Raw genomic sequence first — 25,720 nt, 5'->3', positions numbered from 1 at the left:
CGTGTAAGTTAACTAGTATGACAGTTTTTCTAATTGTGAGATGTATCACTGAATCAACTCAAAGACAAGATTGTCAGAGTGGGTGAAAAAGCAAGGCACAACTGTATGTTGTCATAAGAAATCCACTTTAAATATTATCATACATATGATTTTAAAGTAAATGAATGCAATAAAATATATCCTGCTAACACTAATTATAAAAATAGCTGGGATAACAATATTAATATCAGACACAGTGGATTCTGAATCAAGGAAGGTTATCAGGGATAATAAGCTGCTGCCCAGTCCATGGTGGGAGTGGTTTAGAGGGGAGGCCATGCTCACTGTGTTAACTGAGCTTATGGTGAGGCATGCAGGAATGTTTCTACAGGTTCTTTCCATCAGGGACCGTTGAAGGTAGACTACAAAGTCCCTTTCGGGGGAATTCTTTGCTCCAGAAGTCAAGAAAGAAAAGGAAGAGGCATGGCAGTGAGTGAAATTCCCTAAGATTAAGGTAAAAACATACAGGAAGTGATATTGAGGGTATTGCCCAATATCTGAAAAAGAGGCTGACCCAAGTAATTTGGGAAATAAGGAGAGATTCTAGCCTAAAGAGCAAGTGATCTGTATGAGCATCTTACTCAGTTGGTGTAGTCATTATCCGCTACCAATTCTGAAACTACTATGCAAGTATTTTGGAACTCAATGATTACACAAAGAAGACAAACTGTCTCACTATGAAATTAAGAATGAGAGCACACGCTACCCAAATCTTTGTTTCTCATACCATTCACCAAAACAAGCAACTAAGATTCCATGAAAAATGCTTAATACGTGGATTGGGTAAAAAACCAACACAATAAGCCTGGAACACCTTAAAATTCTAGCAAGTAAAATAATGTTAAAGAACAATAAAACCAAAGAAACAAACAAAATCAAACAGCATGATGTAATTTCAAATTTTACAGGAGCCAAGGGAAAGACCTTCCAATGACCACCACTGAAACCATGAGCAAAAAAATATATAAATTAGTATAGCATACAATAAATTATAGAATTTTACATAATATCCTATATGATTCAAATGATTAAATAGATATGTAATGCATTATGGAGAACAGAAAAATTGCCCGTGGAAAATAAACATGCTTACTAGTACTGCCATAAAAAGTTGAAGTATAATTTCCACTTGTTAAGTATGTTTTATATTTAGTGACTTTAAAAAAAGGGCAACATGGTAAAGGGAAAACAGATTATTGTTGCTATTATTTGAAAAGCAATCTTGCTCTGTCGCCCAGGCTCAAGTGCAGTGGCATGATCTAGGCTCACTGCAACCTCTGCCTTCCAGGTTCAAACAATTCTCTGCCTCAGCCTCCCAAGTAGCTGGGATTACAGGTGCCTGTCACCATGCCCTGCCAATTTTTGTGTTTTTAGTAGAGATGGGATTTCGCTATCTTGGCCAGGCTGGTCTTGAACTCCTGACCTTGTGATCTACCCACCTTGGCCTTCCAAAGTGCTGGGGTTACATGTGTGAGCCACCATACCTGACCAAAAAATAGATTAATTGTATATTGGGAGAAAGACCTAAACTACCTCACACAGGTGATCAACCTAAAGTCACTAATTTCAAAGCATGTCAATAGTACTTCCCCTTGGTGTGGAACTTACCATCTGTGGTCTTCCTTACCTAAACCTACATCAGTCTTATCATGAGAAAAACATAAATAATGAATCCCCAATGTGGATAAATATCACGAAAAACAAAAAGTCCTGAGAAACTGGCATAGTTAAAAAAAGGAGCACAAAAAGGCATGATACCTAAATGTGATATAGTATCCTGGATACGATTCTGGAACAGAAAATGGATACTCAATTAAATGTTAAATCAGTGAACAATTAATGTACAGTTGTTAGTGAATGAAACTGCATAATATTGGTGTGTTAATTGTGAAAAATATCCCACACTAATGCAAGAAGTGAACAAGAAGGAAAATCGTGTGTTGGATATGCGTGTGTATGTGTATATATAAACTCTCTGTACTGACTTCCAAGTGTTCTATAAACTTAAAATTATTCTAGAATGGAACTTCTCAGAAGATGAGAGCTGTTATCCATACTGTTGATAAATCAATATGCCATGTAATACCTCCCCCGTTCCATTCTCTCCTTTACCCTGGTGAATGTTACTAAGATGTTGAATTCCCTTTTTCATCATGACGACATTCTTATCATTTTCTAAATGTGTATTGCTAAATAACATATTGTTTAGGGTTTTTTTTTCTTCAAAGTTAAATATGCATATATATCAATGAATAATGTCAGTCAAATTATGAAAAATAGAACAAATCCATATTGTGATACATTCTGCAAAATACCCAACAAGTTCTTTTCACAAGGGTCGAGGTCAGCAAAATAAGTAAAAACTGAGAAAATGATGCAGATTGGACAGAATCTGATACGGCAGTCAGGTCCTAAGATGCGTCCCAACAATCCCCATCTCTAGATATGCAAAACCCTATTCTAATACCCTCCCCCTGAGGACTAAATACGCCATACCACATGCATAAATAAATTTACAAAGGGGCAAAGTGTATAGAATAATGGTTTATAAGACAGATTTTTATCAAACAATGTAGGACAATGATACCTGAGACACAGAGACAGCAACATGAACCCCACTTTTGCCTGAAGACAGTGCTTTCGAAGAATTTCCAGGCTGTGGTGTGGCATGGACTTTGGAAGACACTCTGAGTTGAGAAGATGGAACTGAGAGATGAGAACAGATGGGCTAAAGTTTTAAAGCCATTCTCCACATCCAGTGGTAAGAATGGGAGACAACATCTATGCCAGTATCCATACAGGCAGAACTGCTGTTACCAACATTACTCACTGAAACATAAATCACAAAAATACAGGAGCAATTCAGAAACAAAGGTGAAGCACAGAGAAAAGTCATTTGAATGAATATTTCATATTGCATGGAGACTGAGGCCTTTAAATCTTGCACCAAAACCAAGGCTATGAAATAAGCATCAGAGGTGAAGCAAATAATGTGTATAAGGTGAATAAACAATCCGTGTTGACACAAAACTACCTTTCCTATATTATTTTCATACATGTGGCTGATAAACTCACTATATTATAAAATAATGAAAGTAGAGCTTTCAATTTAAAAGAGCAGAACAAAATTACCTTTAAAGTAAGAATTAAACAAAAATATTTTACCTCTATTTGTTTCCCTGTAAAACCTCCAGTTTCCTTTAAATTTGGAAAAAAGTTTGTCTTTGTTCTTCACTATACTAATTCCACTGTTCGGTTTGCATGGAGTATAGAGTTGGTCTTCATATGCAGTGAAATGAAGTTAACTGGTGTCAAGCCGCAATATAATAGATGAAGAGTTGTTACTGTTGTTACCAAAATCTGTCATTGAAATTCTTTGTGTACAGCACTGAAGCCCAGAGACCCTGACTGCAGCCCTAACAGGCAAATCAAATGCCCATCTACTGATTTAGAGTACTTGTAATTGGTTGCTCACATCGCATAAATCTTTAACAAATGTCCCTCATGTCCCCCCAAAATTTTAGATTCTAGTAATTGTTACCTTACTTGTACAGTAGACACATGTTATTGAGTCTCAGCAACTTATTCTGTATGAATGCTTCATTCACAAGAGGATGCGCTGTTCTCAGCATGGTCATGTTGGCATTAAGGCACTCCTGACTGCAAGCTCTGAATAAATTCTAGTCTATTTGTTTGAGTCCTGCTAAATGATTATCTGGAAATGAGGCTTTCTGAGATATTTGAGGCATGAACACCTATCTTTCAAAAACTGGTTACTGATGTTAAACTGGTGACTGAAAAATCTGAAATATGATGAGGAAGATGAAAGAGAATGAGAGTCCCTGGGAACTTGAAGGAATCTTCCTGAAGCAGAAGGATTATACCTGTGTTCAAGTTGGTATATAGATATGGAAAGATGCGGCTGGGCACGGCGGCCCATACCTGTAATCCTGCACTGTGGGAGACCAAGGCAGGTGGATCACGAGGTCAGGAATTCAAGACCAGCTTGGCAAAGATGGTGAAACCCTGTCTCTATTAAAAATACAAAAATCAGCTGGCCATGGTGGTAGGCTCCTATAATCCCAGCTACTTGTGAGGCTGAGGCAGAGAACTGCTTGAACATGGGAGGCAGAGGTTACAGTGAGCCAAGATCGCGCCACTGCACTCCAGCCTGGGCAACAGAGTGAGGCTTCATCTTAAAAAAAAAAGAAAAAAAAAAAGGCCGGGCGTGGTGGCTCACGCCTGTAATCCCAGCACTTTGGGAGGCCGAGGCGGGTGGATCACGAGGTCAAGAGATCGAGACCATTCTGGTCAACATGGTGAAACCCTGTCGCTACAAAAAATACAAAAAAAAAATTAGCTGGACCTGGTGGTGCACGCCTGTAGTCCCAGGTACTTGGGAGGCTGAGGCAGTAGAATTGCTTGAACCCAGGAGGTGGAGGTTGCAGTGAGCTGAGATTGTGTCACTGCACTCCAGCCTGGGTAACAAGAGCGAAACTCCGTCTCAAAAAAAAAAAAAAAAAAAAAAAAAAAAAGAGAAAAGAAAGATGCTTTGCTTTGCTATTCTCTCTTTACATGCCCTTTCATCTTCTGAGCCAAAGGTATTCTTTCACGTTTTGGAATATTTTGGATCAAATGATACTTCTGGCCAGGTGTGGTGACTCATGCCTGTAATCCCAGCACTTTAGGAGGCTGTGATGGGCAGATTATGAGGTCAGGAGACCAAGAACATCCTGGTCAACATGGTGAAACCCCGTTTCTACTAAAAATACACACAAAAAATTGGCTGGGCGTGGTGGTGCACACCTGTAGTCCCAGCTACTCGGGAAGCTGAGGCAGGAGAATCGCTTGAACCCAGGAGGTGATGGTTGCGGTGAACTGAGACGGCACCATTATACTCCAGCCTGGGCAACAAGAGTGAAACTCCATCTAAAAAAAAAAAAGTGATACTTTTCTTAAGAATATTTTTCCATGAAATAGTTTCAAGTATACAAATAGATGCACACACAGTACAAAGAGTTCTGTATATCCTTGAGTTACCAGCAGCGTAACATCTTATATAACCATGAATCTAGTAAAATATGGGAAAAAAATCTATGCTTCAATAGTTTTGTACCAATTATTTCTATCAATATAAATATAAAAAGTCTATGCTTCAATAGTTTGCTACCATTTATTTATAAAATTATTTTTTATATATTTATAAAATTATTTTAAATAAATAATTTGTACAAAACTATTTATTGAAGCATAGACTTCTTCCATATTTGACTAGGCTTTGCAGTAATGTCATTTTTCTGTAGAGGATATACTGCATTTACTGTCAGGTATATTATTTATTGTTGTGTAATAAATTATCACACACTAAGTGGCTCTAAACCACACACACATTACTCACAGTATCTCTGAATCATGAATCCAGATAGAGATGATGGCCAAGGATGAGATCTCAAGTGGAGGTTCAGCTGGGGAAGGATCCTCTTCCAACCTCATTTGATTGTTGGTAGGGGTCAATGCCCTGTTTTAGTTGAGATGACTTCATTGGTGAATTATTCCCAACCTTTAAATAATTAATAACAATCGATCACAAATTCTTCATACAACTTAAACAACTACAAAATAAGTGGAGCGATCACTTCTTAATGTATACTCAATCAGTTTATAGTAATACTACAACTAAAGCAAGTCACTTCAAGGAAAAAAAAAAAGACCAATATGTTTTGTAAATGTAAAAGCAAACATCCTCAAGAAAATGCTAGCAAAACAAATTAGCAAATGTAAAAAGAATTATACACCATCACCAAACGTATTTGTCTCAGGAATGCAAATTTTGTTCAACATATAAAATAATTATTGTCATGCCCTATATTAATAAATTCAAAAATGAATGGCACATGATCATCTAAAAGATGCAGAAAAAGCACTTGACAAGTCAAAAATCTATTCATGACAACAATACAGAGCAAATATGCAAATAAGGAATCTTTCTTTAGAGTACATCCATGTCATCATACGTTATATACTCACATGTCATCATAATTTATCTAAAAGGCTCAATACTTTCTCCAAGGCTATAAACAAGACAAGGATGTTCACTCTTCACACTTGCTTTCAACATTGTAGTGGAGGATGTAGATAGGTTAATTAGCCTAGAAAAGTAAACACAAATTTACTATTACAAAGTGTCAAAATTTTCCAAATTGACATACAGATATATTACCCTCCCTATTAAAATGTGAGGTAACATTTTTTTTTCTAACTGGCAAGCTGATTTTAAAATTCAGGTGTAATGCAATACAATATAATGCAAAGCAGCCAAAAGAAATTTCAAACGAAAAGCAGAGTTCACAATATAGATTCATATATCCTAATTTCAATAGAATATATGAATATCCGATTTGACTACAAAGCAGTCAAAATAAAGATCTGTGGTACTAGTATAAACACAGACATACAGATTGATATGATTTTGCTCTGTGTTCCTACCCAAATCTCATCTCAAACTGTAATACCTTTGTGTCAGGGGAGGGACTTGATGGGAGGTAACTGAATCATGGGAGTGAACTTCCCCCTTGCTGTTCTCATGACAGTGAGTTCTCACAAGATCTGATGGTTTAAAGTGTGTGGCTGTTCCTCACTAGCTTTTTCTCTTCTGCCACCATGTAAGATGTGCTTTGCTTCCCCTTCATCTTCTGCCATGATTTTAAGTTTCCTGAGGCCTGCCCAAGTATGTGGAACTGTGAGACAAAGAAATCTTTTTTTAAATTACCCAGTCTCAGGTAGTTATTGATAGCAGAGTGAAAACAAATTAATACACAAATCAAAGGAATACAATGGAACTGAATGTCCAAAAATTAACCTTTACCCTTATAATCAAAAATTTTACAAGGTTGCCAAGTCAATTCAACATGGAAAATATTTTCACACCAAATGTTGTTAGGGCAATTGAATATCCACAAGCAAGTTGAACTTCTCTCTCATAACATACACATAATTGGCTCAAAATGATCATGTACCCAAATACAAGAGCTAAAGAGACCAAATCTAGAATATAGAAATACAGAAATACATGTTTGTGTTCTTAGGTTAAACAATAGAATATAGAAATATAGAATATAGAAATACAGAATATGTATAGAATATAGAAATACATATTTGTGTTCTTAGGTTAAACCATAATTTCTCTTATTTCTACAATATTACAGCTAAAGTAGAAGAAAATATTCACAATCATATAGCATAAAAGGGTCTATTATTCACAAAATACACACAAAAAGTTTACAACTCAAAGATAAAAAGGCAAATATCACAATCAACTTGGTAACTTATTTGAATAGACATTTCCCCAAAGATGCTATAGTCAGGTCCACTAAGCACAGGATGCGAGGCCTAAAGTCTTGTCATAAGGAAATGAAAATCTAAACAACCATGAGATATATTATACAAATCTAAAGGGTGGACATACTGCAGGAAAAAAAGCAAATTAAAAAAGGTAAAATACTGTGTATGATTATAGTTATGTGACACCCTGGAAAGTGAAAAAATATAGAGACAAATATTTGGTATTTACTGGGGGCTCAGAAGAGAGGCAGTTCAAACTGGTGAGGTACTGCAGATTTCCTCTGGGAAGTGAAATCATACTGGTATCATACTGTAATGATAGACACATAATTATATCTTACAAATGTTAAATAACTTGATAATATAAATAAGCAAATTAAAAACCTTATACAGTAGGTAGGAGACACCGCATGTGACAACGGATGTAAGAAAACTGTACACTTCAGTGAAATAACCTCACAGAAGGGAGTGGGGAAATAGCAACTGACCCAAGTAACTTATCAAATAAGTGGATATTCTGAATCTAAAGAGTGAAGATTCATCCATAAGTACTTTAGTTGGTAGAGTTCTTTCTCAGGGCAGTGTACATTTCCAATTCTGAAACCACTATACATGTCTTTTGGATTCAGTGATTAAGTAACAGAACCATGTTTATCACTGGAAACGTGGTAGGCTACATACAAATAAGTGGTAACAGGTGCACTGATTCGTATAGTACTGGATTAGATCTAATGCGGGAGCTGCAGCATTATTAGGAATTCATGTTTAATAAAGATATGTACAGATACATGATAAATATTTATACATATATGTGTATCTGTGTGTATATACACACAAACACATATACACATATATGAATATGTATATCCCCATACATGGGGAGCAGGAGTGTGGACTTTACTCTGTCAGCAGACAAGTTCAGGACTCAATAGAGATGCCCCAGGAGCACTGAATACACCCAGGTCCAAGATCTCCATTTCTAATTAAATTTTCCAATAGAAATAACTAGGACTCTGAAAAAAACGGCTAATACTAGGCTTGCAAGGGAATTACCACAATTAGGCTGAGTACCTAGTAGTTCAGAAGACAATAAAATGCAAACAACTAACCAAACACATAACAATATCAAAACTTAATAATGGTGGTGTTTCAAAATGACAGAGGATCCAAAGAAAAGACCTTCCCATAGCCAACAGTGGAAAAATTTGAACAATCAAATAAATGAAGTAGTAGATGTAAAGAGTAAAATAAATATTCATGCTTGTGCACTGACATAAAAATGACTGCACAAAATAACTATAATTGGAGAAGAACAGGCACATGTTCAGGGTGACAGTTCCAAAAACTTTGGTAGACACTCTACTCATAAAGTGGAGCATGTTTTGTTTTTTCCCCCCAAGATGGCAGATTGGAGGCTTTGTGAGTGTGCCCCACATGCTTGGAAACAGCAAAATAGTATGTGGAGATTTACACTGTGAATTTTTACCCAACACAGGAACTCAACAGAAAAACTGAAAGGAGAGACAAGCTGCAATTTGCCCCAAGTATCAGATGGGGAATGGAGTCTTCAGAATGTGAAAGGGAGAGACTATCTTCACTCTACCCAACACTGGAGCTGACTCAGACAGGAGGGGAGCATGAAAGGAGTGGTACCTGGATGTGCTGTGTGTGCATTCCCAGACCCCAACAGGGAAACAAGGAAGATATTCTAAATCCTAATTCATAGGCGACCTTGCAGAAATCAGCCAGGCAATCTAGGCGGTGGTCACATGTTGAAAGAAGCTCCCAACTGAGAAATGCAATTTAATATTGAGTGGAGTATGAGTCCACCGGTTCCAAAACCAAAGGACAAGCAGGAAGCATTCTCTTGCCAGGACCATAGGAGCTGGTTACTCCTGCTCCACATGCCAAATCAAGAGGGGTGTGGCCTGAGAGCCACTATTTCATTTTCAGTCTCCACTTAAAAGTCTTGTGACCTGGAGTGGGTTTGTGTTCTGAACATGGATTGTCTGGGACCCAGCTGACTATTGTGGCTTTTCATCAGGAGAAATCTGCATGGATGAAACCTGCTGTGTAAAGGCCATGGGGAGCAGGGCCAGTCTATCTGCCATCTATTGCCTGGCCCTGTCTCCCCATGGGGACTCTTTGGAAGCACAGGCGGTCTTGCTTCTCACAGGAACTATCCCAGTGGCCAGAGAACTGTCCACCAACCCCTATTGAAACTGCTGCTTGTGCCCGCACATGGGGAGCAGATGTATAGACTTTCCTGACGTAGCTTTGCCCGTCTACCTGCCCTGGTAGCAAAACAGGAACAGGGACTTTTAGGTGATAGGTCTCTGACCATCACCTGATTGCTTGTTCTGGGTAACAACGGCTCAGCATAAATCCCAGTACCGTGACTGCAGCTGGCTCTCTCCTGCAAGTGCCATCTTCTAGCCGGAGATCGACCAACACAATTACAGCCATTACAAAATCTGTTGGCACAGTAGCACAGTGCTTGAGAAGGAGAAAACTTTTCATGACCTCAGCTAGTACCATTGCTCACACAACCCTGGCTATAAGGGGACCTTGTACCTACTCATGTACTCAGTAGATTACTACGACAGCTGACAGTTGAGAATCTTACAGGGTATACGCCAGTCCTCTGCCAACCCCATCAGAGCTGGCGCTTGCACCTGCCACTAGAGACAAAAGGAAAGGTCAGCCTACTCCAGCTCTACCCAACATTCCCTACTCTGGAGCTCAGAATGAAGCCTAAGCCACTGTACGTCCCATGAACCAGTCCATGCCCTAAGGCAGGCGTCCCCAAACTTTTTACACAGGAGGCCAGTTCACTGTCCCTCAGACCGTTGGAGGGCCGCCACATACTGCGCTCCTCTCACTGACCACCAGTGAAAGAGGTGCCCCTTCCTGAAGGGCGGCGGGGGGCCTGATAAACGGCCTCGGGGGACCGCATGCGGCCCACGGGCCGTAGTTTGGGGACGCCTGCCCTAAGGCATTAGAGAGCTTCTCCAGATGCCCAACTAGAGATGTCAGTCATCAATTCTCCTCAGAACGAAAACCAACATTACAAATGAATAATCATAGATCAAATGTACTAGAGCCCATCACAAAGTTCCATGGAGGAATCCATGACACAAAAAAAGAAAGAAATGAAAAGCTGGCAGAGATGACACCCTGAGAGAATGAGCCTTCTGTGGAAAGGGTAAGTGCTTTCAGCCTCTCCAGTCCTTGCAGCAAACTTTTGGTATCTGAACTCAAGGAGAGCTTCTTTGCCCTCGTGGGCCCAAATACTGGAGTGGGCTGCAGTTTGAGGGCTTTTCCAGGGTATTACACTGAGCTACCAGCTCACATAGGGTCCCTTCCTTTCTCCCCCGGAACTTAGCTGTAGTAGTGGACACCATACTGGGTACGCACCCACTGTGGGACTTTGTTCTGCTCAGGGACCTCCAACCCTTGTGTCTTTAACATCACTGGATCCCTTGCAGACATTCCTTGATATGGTGACATCACATCAAATATCTTCTCAGGCTACAGTGAAACAAAACTAGAAATTAATTCCGAGAAGAACTCCCAAAACTATACGAATACATGGAAATTAGGCAACCTGATGGAAATTTTATTTTTTCAATTAATTATTACAGTGACACAAAACATCTGGGATACAACAAACGCAGTACTGAGAGGGAAGTTTATAGTGCTAAATGTCTACGTCAGAAGGTCATACAGGTCATAAAATGACATTAACATCACAAGTCAAAGAACTATAAAACAAGAACGAACCAAATCCAAAACTATCACAAGGAAAGTAATAACAAAGATCAGAGCAGAAATAATAAAATTGAAGCCCCCAAAATAATACCAAAGATCAATGAAATAAAAAGCTGGTGATTTGAAAAGATAAACAACTTTGACAGACCACTAGTTAGATTAACTGAGAAAAGACAGATGATTCAAATAAGCTCAATGAGAAATGAAAATGGAGACATTACAGTTGATACCACAGAAATACAAAATATCATCGGAGACTAGTATTGATACCTCTATGCACACAAAGTAGAATATTTAGAAGAAATAAACAAATTCGTAAAAACATACAACCACCCTGCTAAGGTTAAATCAGGAAGAAATCATATCCTGAAGAAACCACCAATCAGTAGTGATATGAAATCAATAATAAGTAATCATCCAACAAAAAAGCCCAGGACCAGACAGAGACACAGACAAATGCTGCCAGATGTTTAAGGAAGAACTGATATCAATTCTACCGAAAGTATTCTAAAAGATGAAGAGGGAGTGAATCATCTCCAGATCTTTTTATTCTTTTTCTTTTTTTTTTTTTTTTAAGACAGAGTCTTGTTCTGTTGCCAGGCTGGAGTGCAGTGGCACAATCTTGGCTCACTGCAACTTCCGCCTTCCGGGTTCAAGTGATTCTCCTGCCTCAGCCTCCCAAATAGCTAGGAAGGGCCCAGCTAATTTCTTGTATTTTCAGTAGAAATGGGGTTTCAGTATGTTGGCCACGATGATCTTGATCTCTTAACCCCATGATTTACCTGCCTTGGCCTCCCAAAGTCCTGGGATTTCAGGCATGAGCCACTGCACCCAGCCCCAAATCATTCTTCATAGTGAGTATCACCCTGATACCAAAGGCAGAAAAGTACAAAACAAAAAAAGAAAATTACAGGCCAATGCCTCTGATGACCACAGATGCTAAAATCCTTAACAAAATACCAGCAAACCAAATCCCACAGCACGTCTACAAGATAATTCATCACAATCAAGTGGTTTTCATCCAGGGATGCAAGGATGGTTCAGCATTTGTGTCAATAAATGCAATTAACCATATAAACAGAGCACTGATGCATTAGGTTTTCTCCTTGCCTTGGCTACTTGAAAGTCTTGGGCCCCCGATCTTCAAGACACATGATTTACCTGTCCCTATCACTGTTTACTATCACCTCACCCTACCTTCCCTGTCCACTGCTTTGTACTCAGTAAAAGTCAGTGTCCAGGCACTCGGTGCCACTGCAGGTCTCCACACTTTGGTTGGCAGTGGACCCCTGAGCCTAAACTCTCTTTTCTCTGTCTCTGTCTGTGTCTTTAATTTCAACAGTTTCTCATCTTTGCACCCGCAGGGAGGGGCTCACAGAACCCAATAGGGCTGGGCCCTATAGGTGCCAAGATAATTTAGTATGGAAAATATTTTCTTTTTTTTATTTTTTGAGATGGAGCCTTGCTCTGTCACTAGGCTGGAGTGCAGTGCCACAATCTCTACTCACTGCAATCTCCATCTGCCAGGTTCAAGAGATTCTCCTGCCTCAGCCTCCTAAATAGCTGGGATTACAGGCACCTGCTACCATGCCCAACTATATTTTTGTATTTTTAGTAGAGATGGGGTTTCACTATGTTGGCCAGGCTTGTCTTGAACTCCTGACCTCATGAGCCACCCGCCTTGGCCTCCCAAAGTGCTAAGATTACAGTCGTGAGCCACCATGCCCAGATGGGAAAATATTTTCTATAAAATTACTGGAACAAGTGGATACTGGCGTGAAAGTTCACTCCTCCCTTACACAATATATTTAACTGACTCAAAATAGACCATAGACTCATATGTATAAGCTGGAACTACAAATCACATAGAACATAGAAATAAATCTTTGTGGCTTTGGTGAAACAATGGATTATAAGCTATGACACCAAAATACAAGTCACTAAAGAAAAAAAGTAGATAAATTGAACTTCATTGGATTTTAAAACTTCTGTGATTCTAAGTTTGGGTCACAAGGATAACCCAAACATAAGACAAACGTTTGCAAATCATAGAGCTGATTGGGGTCTCTTGTTGAGAATATACAAAACATTCTTACAAAACAAAGAAGATAACTAAATGTGAGTAAATTGTATGAACAGACATTTCTCCAAAGAAGCTATACAAATGTCCAAAAAGCACATGAAAATTTAATCAACCTTTAGTACTTATTAAAATTCAAATCTATGTTATCAAGAGATACATTTCACAAATCTGTTCTTTTTTTTTTTTTGAGACGGAGTTTTGCTCTTGCTGCCCAGGCTGGAGTGCAATGGCCCAATCTCAGTTCACCGCGACCTATGCCTCCCGGATTGTAGCAGCTCTCCTGCTTCAGCCTTCTGAGTAGCTGGGATGACAGACATGTGCCACCACACACAGTTAATTTTGTATTTTTAATAGAAACTGTGGTTTTTCCATGTTGGGCAGGCTGGGATTGAACTACTGAACTTGGGTGATCTGCCCGCCCTCAGCCTCCCAAAATGCTGAGATTACAGCCGTGAGCCACTGTGCCTGGCCCACAAATCTCAAATCGAAATTTAATAAGGATATTTGAAGAACAGAATATTATAAATTGATGTGTATTATGAATACAGATATTAAAATCTTTAAAAAACATGAGCAAAACAAATCAGTAACATGTAAAAAGAATTATACAGTATGACCAAGGATGTTTACAACAGTAACACAAATTTGGTTGAACATACAAAAGAAATTAGTATTCATGCACTATATTAATAAAATAAAGGACGAAATCCACATGATCATCTCAAAAATGAAGAATAAGCACTTGCTTAATGCAAAATCAACTTATGATAAAAAACATATAGCAAGTTAGATGTAGACAGTAACTTTCTTCACCTTAAAGACAATCAAATAATTTACATATCATAACTTACTTGAAAGTTGTCCACCCTTGCCACTTTTATTTTTAACATTTTACTAGAGGGTGTAATTAGAAAAAATAGGCTAGAAAAATAAATATGAAGAATCTGAATTGGAAAGAAAGTCAACTATGCAAATTACATGGTCTTGGGTATGGATAATTCTAAGAGTTCTAACAAAATATAGTTAGAAATAAAAAATGAGTTCATCAAGGTTGAAGTAAACATGGTCAGTATAGAGAAATCAATTTTATTTATACACATTAGCAATTGTTAGATATGTACATTGAAAACTATAAAACTCATTGAACAAACATAATTAAATTCTAAATAAATGAAAAGACATTTTATATTCACTGACTGAAAGGCTTAATATTGCCAAGATGGCACTATTTTCCAAATGGATCTACAGACTTAATGCAGTCCCCATCAAAATTCTAGATGAATTTTTGCCTAAATTTGCATGTTGATTATAAAATTAATATGTAAATGAAATAGATCCAGAAAAAATACATTAATCTTGACAAAGAACAACAAAGTCTGCATAGTGAATGCACACTTTATGATTGTAAAATAATTACAAGACAACAGTAATAACATGTTAGTGGTACTATCTGGGTGCAGTGGTTTGTGCTTTTTAATCACAGCTACTTAGGAGGCTGAGGCGAGAGGATTGCTTGAGGTTAAGAGTTTGAGACCAGCCTGTGCAATACAGCGAGATCATTTTCTACAGAAAAGTTTTTGGCGGGTGCAGTGGAATACGCCTGTAATCCCAACACGTTGGGAGGCTCAGGAGGCCATATAACTTGAGGTCAGGAGTTTGATACCAGCCCAACAAACATGGTGAAACACCATCTCTACTAAAAATACAAAATTAGGCTGGGCGCGGTGGCTCAAGCCTGTAATCCCAGCACTTTGGGAGGCCGAGGTGGGTGGATCACGAGGTCGAGAGATCGAGACCATCCCGGTCAACACGGTGAAACCCCGTCTCTACTAAAAATACAAAAAAACTAGCTGGGCATGGTGGCGCGTGCCTGTAATCCCAGCTACTACGGAGGCTGAGGCAGGAGAATTGCCTGAACCCGGGAGGCGGAGGTTGCGGTGAGCCGAGATAGCGCCATTGCACTCCAGCCTGGGTAACGAGAGCGAAACTCCGTCTTAAAAAAAAAAAAAATACAAAATTAGCTGGATGTGGTGGTGCATGCCTGTAATCCCAGCTACTTGGGAGGCTGAGGCATGAGAATCGCTTGAACCCAGCAAGTGGAGGTTGCAGTGAGCGGAGGTCACACCGCTGCACTCCAGCCTGGGTGACAGAGTGAAACTGTCTCCAAAACCAAAAAGTTTTTAAAAAATGAGCCAGGTGGCTGGACACGGTGGTTCACACCCACAATCCCAGCACTTTGGGAGGCTGAGGTGGGCAGGTGGATCATGAAGTGAGGAGACTGAGATCATCCTGGCCAATATGGTGAAACCCCATCTCTGCCAAAACTAGCTGAGTGTGGTGGAGCATGCCTGTAATCCCAACTACTTGGGAAACTGAGGCACAAGAATCACTTGAACCCAGGAGACAAAGGCACAGTGAGCCGAGATTGTACCAGTGCACTTCAACCTGGCTATAGAGCGAGACCCTGTCTCAAAAAAGAAAAAATTACCCAGGCTTGGTGACACACACTTGTAGTTCCTCATACTCAGGAAGCTGATGTGGGAAGATCTCTTGAGTCCAGGAGTTGGAGGCTGCAGTGAGGCATCATCATGCCACTGTACTCTTGCCTGGGTGAGAGAGTAAGACCTTCTTGCAAAACAAAAAGTAAAAAGGAAAAGAAAAAAATGAGGTTTGTGGCACTAGTATAAAGATAGACATATACATCAATACAATAAAATTGAGTGTCCAAAAATTAACACCTTCATGAGCAACTGATTTTCAAGTTTGCCAAGTCATTTCAATGAGACAAAAATCAGTATTTTTTAACAAATGTTGCTGGGACAAGTAAATATCTATATGCAAGTTGGACTCCTCTCTCATACCATATACATGATTGACCCAAATTAATTATATATCTTAATGTAAGTTCTAGATGGGCCCAAACCATAGAAGATAACACAGAAACCTATTTTCATGACATTAGATTACTAAACAATGTTTTCTAACATGTGACACATAATGTATAAGTGACAGAATAAAAAATAGATAAATTGGTCTTCATCAGAATTAAAATCTTCTGTGATTCCAAGTATATCATCAAAAAGTAAAAAGACAAAGCAACGAGCAGGAGAAAATCTTTCCTCGCCACATAAGGATCTATTATTCAGTATATAAAAAAAATAGGTTTTAACTCAATAATGTCAAATATCTAAATTAAAAATGGCTAATTACTTAAATGTACATTTCTTCAAAAATGCTATAATTATATCCAAGAAACACATGAAGATTAGCTCAACTCCTTTGTTATTAGGGTGATGAATATTTAAACAATGACGGAGTTATATTTCGCCCATATAAAATGTGTATTGTTAAGTGAAAAAAGCAAGTTGGAAACGGCAAAATACTGTGTAATTCCATTTACAGAACACTCCGGAAAACACAAATGTATAAAGGTAGTAAAAAGATTGGTGGTTACAAGGGGCTTGGCAGAGAGGAAGGTTGAATATGAATTAAAGGGGTTTTCTATGGGGCGGTGTAATTATTCTGTGTGACATTACAGCGATGGATACATAATGGGCAGATAAAATCTGAATACATTGTAACCCATAAATATTCACAATTATTATATGTGAATGAAAACACCTATGCAAAAGTTTTATCAATAATCTGACAATACAAAATTTAGTTAATTGTAGATACAGGATGGAAAGAGGCAAATGTGACAGAAAGAATGACGTTAAAATGTCTGTCACGGTCTTAGGAAAATCATTAGGTTTGTATGAGAACATCAAAGAACATGGAGGAGGACATCCAGACAGAAATAGGTAAACATGCTCATGTCTACCAAGAAACGTCTGTAAAGGCAGCCCACCGCCCACCACTCACCTCCTCGTGCCAGAACCTCAGGCCTCTTATTGGCCTTCCCTGTGCATCTGGCCTCAGACTAGCTCTCTGAGCAGCTCTGAGAACCCCTCATGCCACTCTGGTCTTTGGTTATGCATAGTTTGGTAAGGTAGACTATTCCAGTATACACCCTGACAGATTTTTATAGGCATACCAAAGGGAAGAAAAAAGGAGATTTCCCAAGTCATTTAAGTATTAACATGTCTCCATTTAAAATAAATAAAATCACTCTCCATGTGTTAAGATGTGGAACACAAATGAGGCTCTTCATGTCTCAGAGAGAAGGTAGATGAGTGTGGAAAAGTTAAGGGTTCCCATATGGTCAAATAACAGCACCAAAATCACCGTTATTTTGATCTCAGACATGAGAAGCATGGCCCAGGTGAGCTGTATCCCTCACTCCAGACTCTAAGTGTAAACTAGTTTTCTCACGGAAGCTTTTGGTTTCATGTGGAGAAAATACCATATGATTGCGGACTTTAAAAGGAATCATGCTGATTTTGTGGAGCTCTATGGATTGCAGTATGCATTCACATGACTGTGTGGGCTTTTAAAGTATGTTTCCTGGACACTACCCTGGTGCTGTCCATCAGATTGCTGTGGTCTATGAAGTGCCACCTGTTGGTGGCAGGTTGGGGACAGTCCTCCCTGCAGTGGGATTCTTTCTTTAGCCAACACACATGCACAATCCTCATTCAGCCCATGTCCATCTCTTAGATCATGGCATGGAGGGCTTAACATATGTTTTCTATGGTTTATCTTTTTGTTTGTTCTACCTAGTTTTCACCACCTGTATACAACATATACGTATTAGTCTGTTTTCAAACTGCTATAAAGACGTATCTGAGACTAGGCAACTTAAAAGAGATTTAACGGACTCACAGTTCCACACGGCTGGGAAGGCCTCCAGAAACTTGCAATCATGGTGGAAGGGGAAACAGGCCCATCTTACATGGCAGCAGATGAGTGAGTGAGGGAAGGAGGGAAGGAGACAGAGAGAGAGAGACAGAGTGGGTGGAGGCGGGGAGGGGAGTGAGTGAGAGAGCCCACAACCAAGATTGTGTCAGCAAAGAGAAAACTACCATTTATAAAACCATCAGATCTCTTGAGAATTCACTATCATGAGAACAGCATGGACGAACTGTCCCCATAATTCAATCACTTCCCACTGGGTCTCTACCTAAACACCTGAGGATTACCATTCAAGGCGAGACTTGGGTAAGGACACAAAGCCTAACCATATCAACATATTATTTCACTTGCCAAAAACCTGGTGTCTTTGTAAGCAGGGACTGGCCTCAATTAGCATATTTTGAAACTTTTTTTTTTTTTTTTTGTAGCCAGTTCACCTGCGACCATGATGATATTGACTTTGCAGCTTTTGGTTTTGGCAAGGGACAATATAATCCTATGATATCAATGTCAACAGGCTACAGGGTTCCAAGTAATTCATGATTCACTCTGTAGAGCGAAAATAATAATTTTCACAGTTTTCTCAAAGACTTGAAGGTATATCTGCCTTTTGAGCATGTAAAACAAGAAATAGTTGCATATAGAAAACACCCTCCTGAATGCAGAAATATAGTTTATATTTCCTGTCACTGACTTTTTACAAATTGTACTTTAGGTAAAGGGGATATCATAACTGATTCCACAGAAATACAAACTATCATCAGAGATTACTACAAACAGCTCTATGAACATAAACCAGTAAACCAGGAAGAAATGGCTAAATTCCTGGACATTGGTACTCTACCAAGACTAAACCAGGAGGAAGTTGAAACACTGAATATACATTTCTTAATATTGGATTCTGATATCCTGCAGTCATGGCTTTCAGTAAGTTTTTAGTCGATCCTACAGATTCACTTCAAAATAGAGTCTGAAACTGTGGCTTTCTGGAATAGGAGGTACAAGCACCTATCTTTGAAGATGTGGTTACTAACACTCCAATTGGTGAGTGGGGAGTGCGCAGCCTGATGGCAATGATAAAAGATGACTAGAGACCCTGGAGCTCAGTGTCGTCTTCTGAAGTAGGTGCATCAGTGTTCACAATGATGGGATGCTCTTTCTTCCTTACACAACCATTCATTTCCTGTACATGAGGTTATTGCCTATGGTTTGTTTTTTTTTCTGCCAAAATAACGTCTACACATTTTACTATTTGAAACAACTTTAGATATACAGAAATATTCATAGATAGTAGAGAGAGTTTTATACATCTGTCAGATATCTGGAATGTTAACATCTAATATAACCATACTATCATTAGGAAAACAAAGAAGTTGTATGTGGTGCAAAAATTTTAACTGAAGTACAGATTTCTAACATATTTACTAGGCTTTGCAGTAATGTCCTCCTTTGGTTCAAGGATCCAATCCAGGATGCCACATTACATTTACTACCTGGTGTACTACTTACTAGTTTCTGCATTACCACATACTTAGTGCCTCAAAAGCACACACATTACTCACAGTTTCTCTGGGCTGGGAATCCATATTAGATGATGGCCAGGGCTGGGCTCTCAAGTGAAGGTTCAGTTGGAAAAGGATCCCCTTCCAAGTTCATGTGTTTGTTGCTAGGATTCACTGGTGCATACAATCAAACCTTTTAAAAAATTAATACCAATGTATTACCAATAGTTCAAAAAAATTAAAAATGACACAAAGTGGAGAAGACAGCACTTCCTAGTGCATGAGACAAATTTACCCTGATCTCAAATAGAAATTGAATAGGGATATTTGAACAACAGATTATAAATTGATGTGTATTATGAATATAGATATTAAAATCTTTAAAAAACATGAACAAAACAAATCAGTAACATGTAAAAAGAATTATATAGTATGACCAAGGATATTTACATCAGTACCACAAATTTGGTTGAACATACAAAAGAAATTAGTATTCATGCACTCTATTAATAAAATAAAGGACTAAATACACATGATCATCTCAAAAATGACGAATAAACACTTGCGTAATGCAAAATCAACTTATCATAAAAATATATAGCAAGTTAGATGTAGAGAATAACTTTCTTCACCATAAAGATAATCAAATAATTCACATATCATAACTTACTTGAACGTTGTCCACTCCTGCCACTTTTATTTATTTATTTATTTATTTATTTATTTATTTATTTTTAATATTATTATTTTTTGAGACGGAGTTTTCGCTCTTGTTACCCAGGCTGGAGTGCAATGGCGCGATCTCGGCTGACCGCAATCTCCGCCTCCTGGGTTCAGGCAATTCTCCTGCCTCAGCCTCCTGAGTAGCTGGGATTACAGGCATGCACCACCATGCCCAGCTAATTTTCTTTTGTACTTTTAGTAGAGGCAGGGTTTCACCATGTTGACCAGGATGGTCTCGATCTCTCGACCTCGTGATCCACCCGCCTTGGCCTACCAAAGTGCTGGGATTACAGGCTTGAGCCACTGTGCCTGGCCTGCGACTTTTATTTTTAACATTTTACTAGAGGGTGTAATTAGGAAAAATAGGCTAGAAAAATAAATTTGAAGAATCTGAATTAGAAAGAGAGTCAACTATGCAAATTACATGGTCTTGGGTATGGATAATTCTAAGAGTTCTAACAAAATATAGTTAGAAATAAAAAATGAGTTCATCAAGGTTGCAGTAAACATGGTCAATATAGAGAAATCAATTTTATTTATACACATTAGCAATTGTTAGATATGTACATTGAAAACTATAAAACTCATTGAACAAACATAATTAAATTCTAAATAAATGAAAAGACATTTTATATTCACTGACTGATAGGCTTAATATTGCCAAGATGGCACTATTTTCCAAATGGATCTACAGACTTAATGCAGTCCCCATCAAAATTCTAGATGAATTTTTTGCCTAAATTTGCATGTTGATTCTAAAATTGATATGTAAATGAAAAAGATCCAGAAAAAAGAAATTAATCTTGACAAAGAACAACAAAGTCTGCATAGTAAATGCACACTTTATGATTGTAAAATAATTACAAGGCAACAGTAATAACATGTTAGTGGTACTATCTGGGTGCAGTGGTTTGTGCTTTTGGTGCAGTGGTTTGTGCTTTTAATCAGAGCTACTAAGGAGGCTGAGGCGAGAGGATTGCTTGAGGTTAAGAGTTTCAGACCAGCCTGTGCAATACAGCGAGATCCTTTTCTACAGAAATGTTTTTGGCGGGTGCAGTGGAATACGCCTGTAATCCCAACATTTTGGAAGGCTCAGGAGGCCAGATAACTTGAGGTCAGGAGTTTGATACCAGCCCAACCAAAATGGTGAAACACCATCTCTACTAAAAATACAAAATTAGGCCGGGCGCGGTGGCTCAAGCCTGTAATCCCAGCACTTTGGGAGGCCGAGTCGGGTGGATCATGAGGTCGAGAGATCGAGACCATCCTGGTCAACATGGTGAAACCCCGTCTCTACTAAAAATACAAAAAATTAGCTGGGCATGGTGGCACGTGCCTGTAATCCCAGCTACTCAGGAGGCTGAGGCAGGAGAATTGCCTGAACCCGGGAGGCGGAGGTTGCGGTGAACCGAGACGGCGCCATTGCACTCCAGCCTGGGTAACAAGAGCGAAACTACGTCTTAAAAAAAAAAAAAAATTAGCTGGATGTGGTGGTGCATGCCTTTAATCCCAGCTACTTGGGAGGCTGAGGCATGAGAATCGCTTGAACCCAGCAGGTGGAGGTTGCAGTGAGCGGAGGTCACACCGCTGCACTCCAGCCTGGGTGACAGAGTGAAACTGTCTCAAAAACCAAAAAGTTTTTAAAAAATGAGCCAGGTGGCTGGACACGGTGGTTCACACCCATAATCCCAGCACTTTGGGAGGCTGAGGTGGGCAGGTGGATCATGAAGTGAGGAGACTGAGATCATCCTCGCCAATATGGTGAAACCCCATCTCTACCAAAACTACCTGAGTGTGGTGGAGCATGCCTGTAATCCCAACTACTTGGGAAACTGAGGCACAAGAATCACTTGAACCCAGGCAACAAAGGCACAGTGAGCTGAGATTGCACCAATGCACTTCAACCTGGCTACACAGCGAGACCCTGTCTCAAAAAAGAAAAAATTACCCAGGCTTGGTGGCACACACTTGTAGTTCCTCATACTCAGGAAGCTGATGTGGGAGGATCTCTTGAGTCCAGGAGTTGGAGGCTGCAGTGAGGCATGATCATGCCACTGTACTCTTGCCTGGGTGAGACAGTAAGACCTTCTTGCAAAACAAAAAGAAAAAAGGAAAAGAAAAAAATGAGGTTTGTGGCACTAGTATAAAGACAGACATATACATCAATACAATAAAATTGAGTGTCCAAAAATTAACACCTTCATGAGCAACTGATTTTCAAGTTTGCCAAGTCATTTCAATGAGACAAAAGTAAGTATTTTTTAACAAATGTTGCTGGGACAAGTAAATATATATATGCAAATTGGACTCCTCTCTCATACCATATACATGATTGACCCAAATTAATTATATAACTTAATGTAAGTTCTAGATGGGCCCGAACCATAGAAGATAACATAGAAACCTATTTTCATGACATTAGATTATTAAACAATGTTTTCTAACGTGTGACACATAATGTATAAGTGACAGAATAAAAAATTGATAAATTGGTCTTTATCGAATTAAAATCTTCTGAGATTCAAAGTATATCATCAAAAACAGAAAAACAGCAATGTTCTAAAGATCTCAGCCCTTTCTTTATTGAGGGTACAACTTGGAATATTGGTGCAGGTGCAAGGCATTGAGGCTTTTAATCCTGTCTTCATTACAAAAAAGCACAGAAGTTAATGGAATGGGCACCAGAGGAGAAATTCTTGTGTTAAAGGAACACTCCTAATAACAAGACAGTGTGGTATTTGTATAGAGATAGTGAGATGAACAAATGAAAAGAGAGCTGAAAACTGATACACACACACACACACACACACACATATACACACACGTGCACATGCATGCACACATACATATATGCAAATAATTCATTAGAAAATATTTTTGGAGGATTTTCAAGAACTATTTCAGGATATTGAGTATCCATAAGAGGAAAAGATACCTATAAATACACATTACACACAAAAAGAGTTCTACATGGATCACAAACCTAAGTATAAAATATTCAAGGCGAAATTTAAAACCTTAGGGAAATGATGTCATGACCATGAGGTAGGGTAAGAATTCCTAAACTACACCAAGAAAGTATTTGTCCTATAAGATAAAGGTATTGTAGCAGAGTTGATGTGTGTGAAGACTCTGGAGACACACTGAATCAAGATGAAGGTTATTCTATTCCTTTTCTGTCAGGCTTTAGCTCAGATTCAGAACTATACCATGGAAGAGGTAATAGTGCCCACTGCTTAAGTTGTGAGGATTGAATGAACTAATAATACATAAAGTATTTAGACTAATAGTAGGTCTTTAACAAACACTGTCAGTATTTACTAACACAGCTTTCTCTAAGTAATGCAAGCAGTATTATTTGAAGCAACTGAAAAATGCCTCTTATTTTACGTCACTACGAAAGCAAATCTATTGAAAAACGATAACTTCCTATCACTTATTTTTATTTCATATTAAAATAATTGAAAACATTGAATTAAAAACATACTGAAAATTATTACAAATGTACAAACGTTGATATTTGTTTTATATTAGTCCTACGATTAATGAAGATACTTGTTTTATATTATACATCTGATTATATGAGATGGGAAATACAAGCAAAACACATTAACTTGAGTACCCTAAAATTTTTCTCAGTCAGACCAAACTCTTCTGAATCACTTCTCAATACATCTTAACCAGCATTTTTCTTAACGTTATCAACATCTCTGCTAATCAGAAGCTTTGTTGATGTGCATTTCTTAAAGAGTATCCTGTGCTACTCATGTCCAATTATTTTTCCAGCCTGCTCATGGCCCCTTTGCAAGTTTTCAGGCTGGCAGTATCACTAGAATGTGACTATGGAAGGTTTTTACACTAAGTTCACGTGTGTGCCAAGAAGGGCAATCACAATTTGACCGCTGTATGGACAGCAGTGCTTTTGGAGTATCAATTCTTTATGCATTCTATTTGAAAGATGTGAAAATGTGGGCTCACACCTGTAATCCCAGCACTTTGGGAGGCCAAAGTGGGCAGATCACTTGAGGTTAGGCATTAGAGAGCAACCTGGCCAATATGGCGAAACCGCATCTCTACCAAAAATGTAGAAATAAGCTGTATGTGACGGCAGAGGCATGTAAAAAAAGAAAACACAGTTGAAAAATAGACATATGTATACATAATCAAATATTTTATAAGTCAGTGAAAGGGAATAGATGAATTTTTATAAAAATGTCTTAGAAAATAGAATATCCCTTTTTTTTTTTTTTTTTTTTTTTTTGACACAGAGTTTCACTCTTGTTACCCAGGCTGGAGTGCAATGGCGCGATCTCGGCTCACCGCAACCTCCGCCTCCTGGGTTTAGGCAATTCTCCTGCCTCAGCCTCCTGAGTAGCTGGGATTACAGGCACGCACCTCCACGCACAACTAATTTTTTTTATTTTTCCAGTAGAGACAGGGTTTCACTATATTGACCATGATGGTCTCAATCTCTTGACCTCGTGATCCACCCAGCTCGGCCTCCCAAAGTGCTGGAATTACAGGCGTGAGCCACCGCGCCTGGCAGAATATCCTTTTAGGGAAATTAAAACCTGACATTTGGCCTCATGTTACACATGAAGTTAATTCCAGATGGATCATAGGCCAAAATATAAAAATATTTAATGCAGTCTATAGAAAACAATTTAGGAAAATATCTTCAGGACCATAAAGCAGGGTAAGAGTCCTGCAACTAACCCTAGAAAGTATTTAACATGTATGAGAATACACATTGGAACATAGCAAATACGAGCTAGGCCTCTGGACAAAGACTGAGTCAAGCTCAGATTCCTCTACATCTGCCCTTCACAGTGTTTGGATCAAATGCAGTGTTGGACTATGGGAATGGTAATAGCGCCTACTTCTTGAATGTTGGCCGGATTGTATGAACTAGTAACATTTTTAGCACATCGTGTAAGTTAACGAGTATGACAGCTTTTTCTAATTGTGAGATGTATTCCTGAATCAACTCAAAGATAAGATTGTTCAGAGCGGGTGAAAAAGCAAGGCACAACTGTATGTTGTCATAAGAAATCCACTTTAAATATTATCATACATATGATTTTAAAGGAAATGAATGCAATAAAATATATCCTGCTAACACTAATTATAAAAATAGCTGGGATAACAATATTAATATCAGACACAGTAGATTCTGAATCAAGGAAGGTTATCAGGGATAATAAGCTGCTGCCCAGTCGATGGTGGGAGTGGTTTAGAGGGGAAGGCCATGCTCACTGTGTTAACTGAGCTTATCGTGAGGCAAGCAGGGATGTTTCTACAGGTTCTTTCCATCAGGGACCGTTGAAGGTAGACTACAAAGTCCCTTTCGGGGGAATTCTTTGCTCCAGAAATCAAGAAAGAAAAGGAAGAGGCATGGCAGTGAGAGAAATTCCCTAAGAATAAGGTAAGAAAATACAGGAAGTGATATTGAGGGTATTGCCCAATA

At 38.7% G+C, this 25,720-nt stretch overlaps 1 long non-coding RNA gene across 1 annotated transcript in view; it reads right to left on the bottom strand.

Annotated features, from left to right (window-relative positions):
• LOC141584431 (uncharacterized) overlaps positions 1 to 25,720 on the bottom strand; it is a 76,896-nt gene that overhangs the window by 40,168 nt on the left and 11,008 nt on the right. Inside the window, exons 6-10 of the long non-coding RNA XR_012517489.1 lie at positions 22,202 to 22,341; positions 19,591 to 19,723; positions 6,067 to 6,188; positions 5,438 to 5,599; positions 2,627 to 2,868 (exon numbers count right to left, since the gene is read on the bottom strand). This is a non-coding gene — a long non-coding RNA (uncharacterized LOC141584431). The remainder of the gene's footprint in view (positions 1 to 2,626; positions 2,869 to 5,437; positions 5,600 to 6,066; positions 6,189 to 19,590; positions 19,724 to 22,201; positions 22,342 to 25,720) is intronic.

The sequence above is a fragment of the Saimiri boliviensis genome, chromosome 5 (genome assembly GCF_048565385.1).
Source record: "Saimiri boliviensis isolate mSaiBol1 chromosome 5, mSaiBol1.pri, whole genome shotgun sequence".
Taxonomy (NCBI): Eukaryota; Metazoa; Chordata; class Mammalia; order Primates; family Cebidae; genus Saimiri; species Saimiri boliviensis.
Note: the sequence above shows the minus strand (reverse complement) of the source record. Positions and strands in the feature narration are given on the sequence as shown.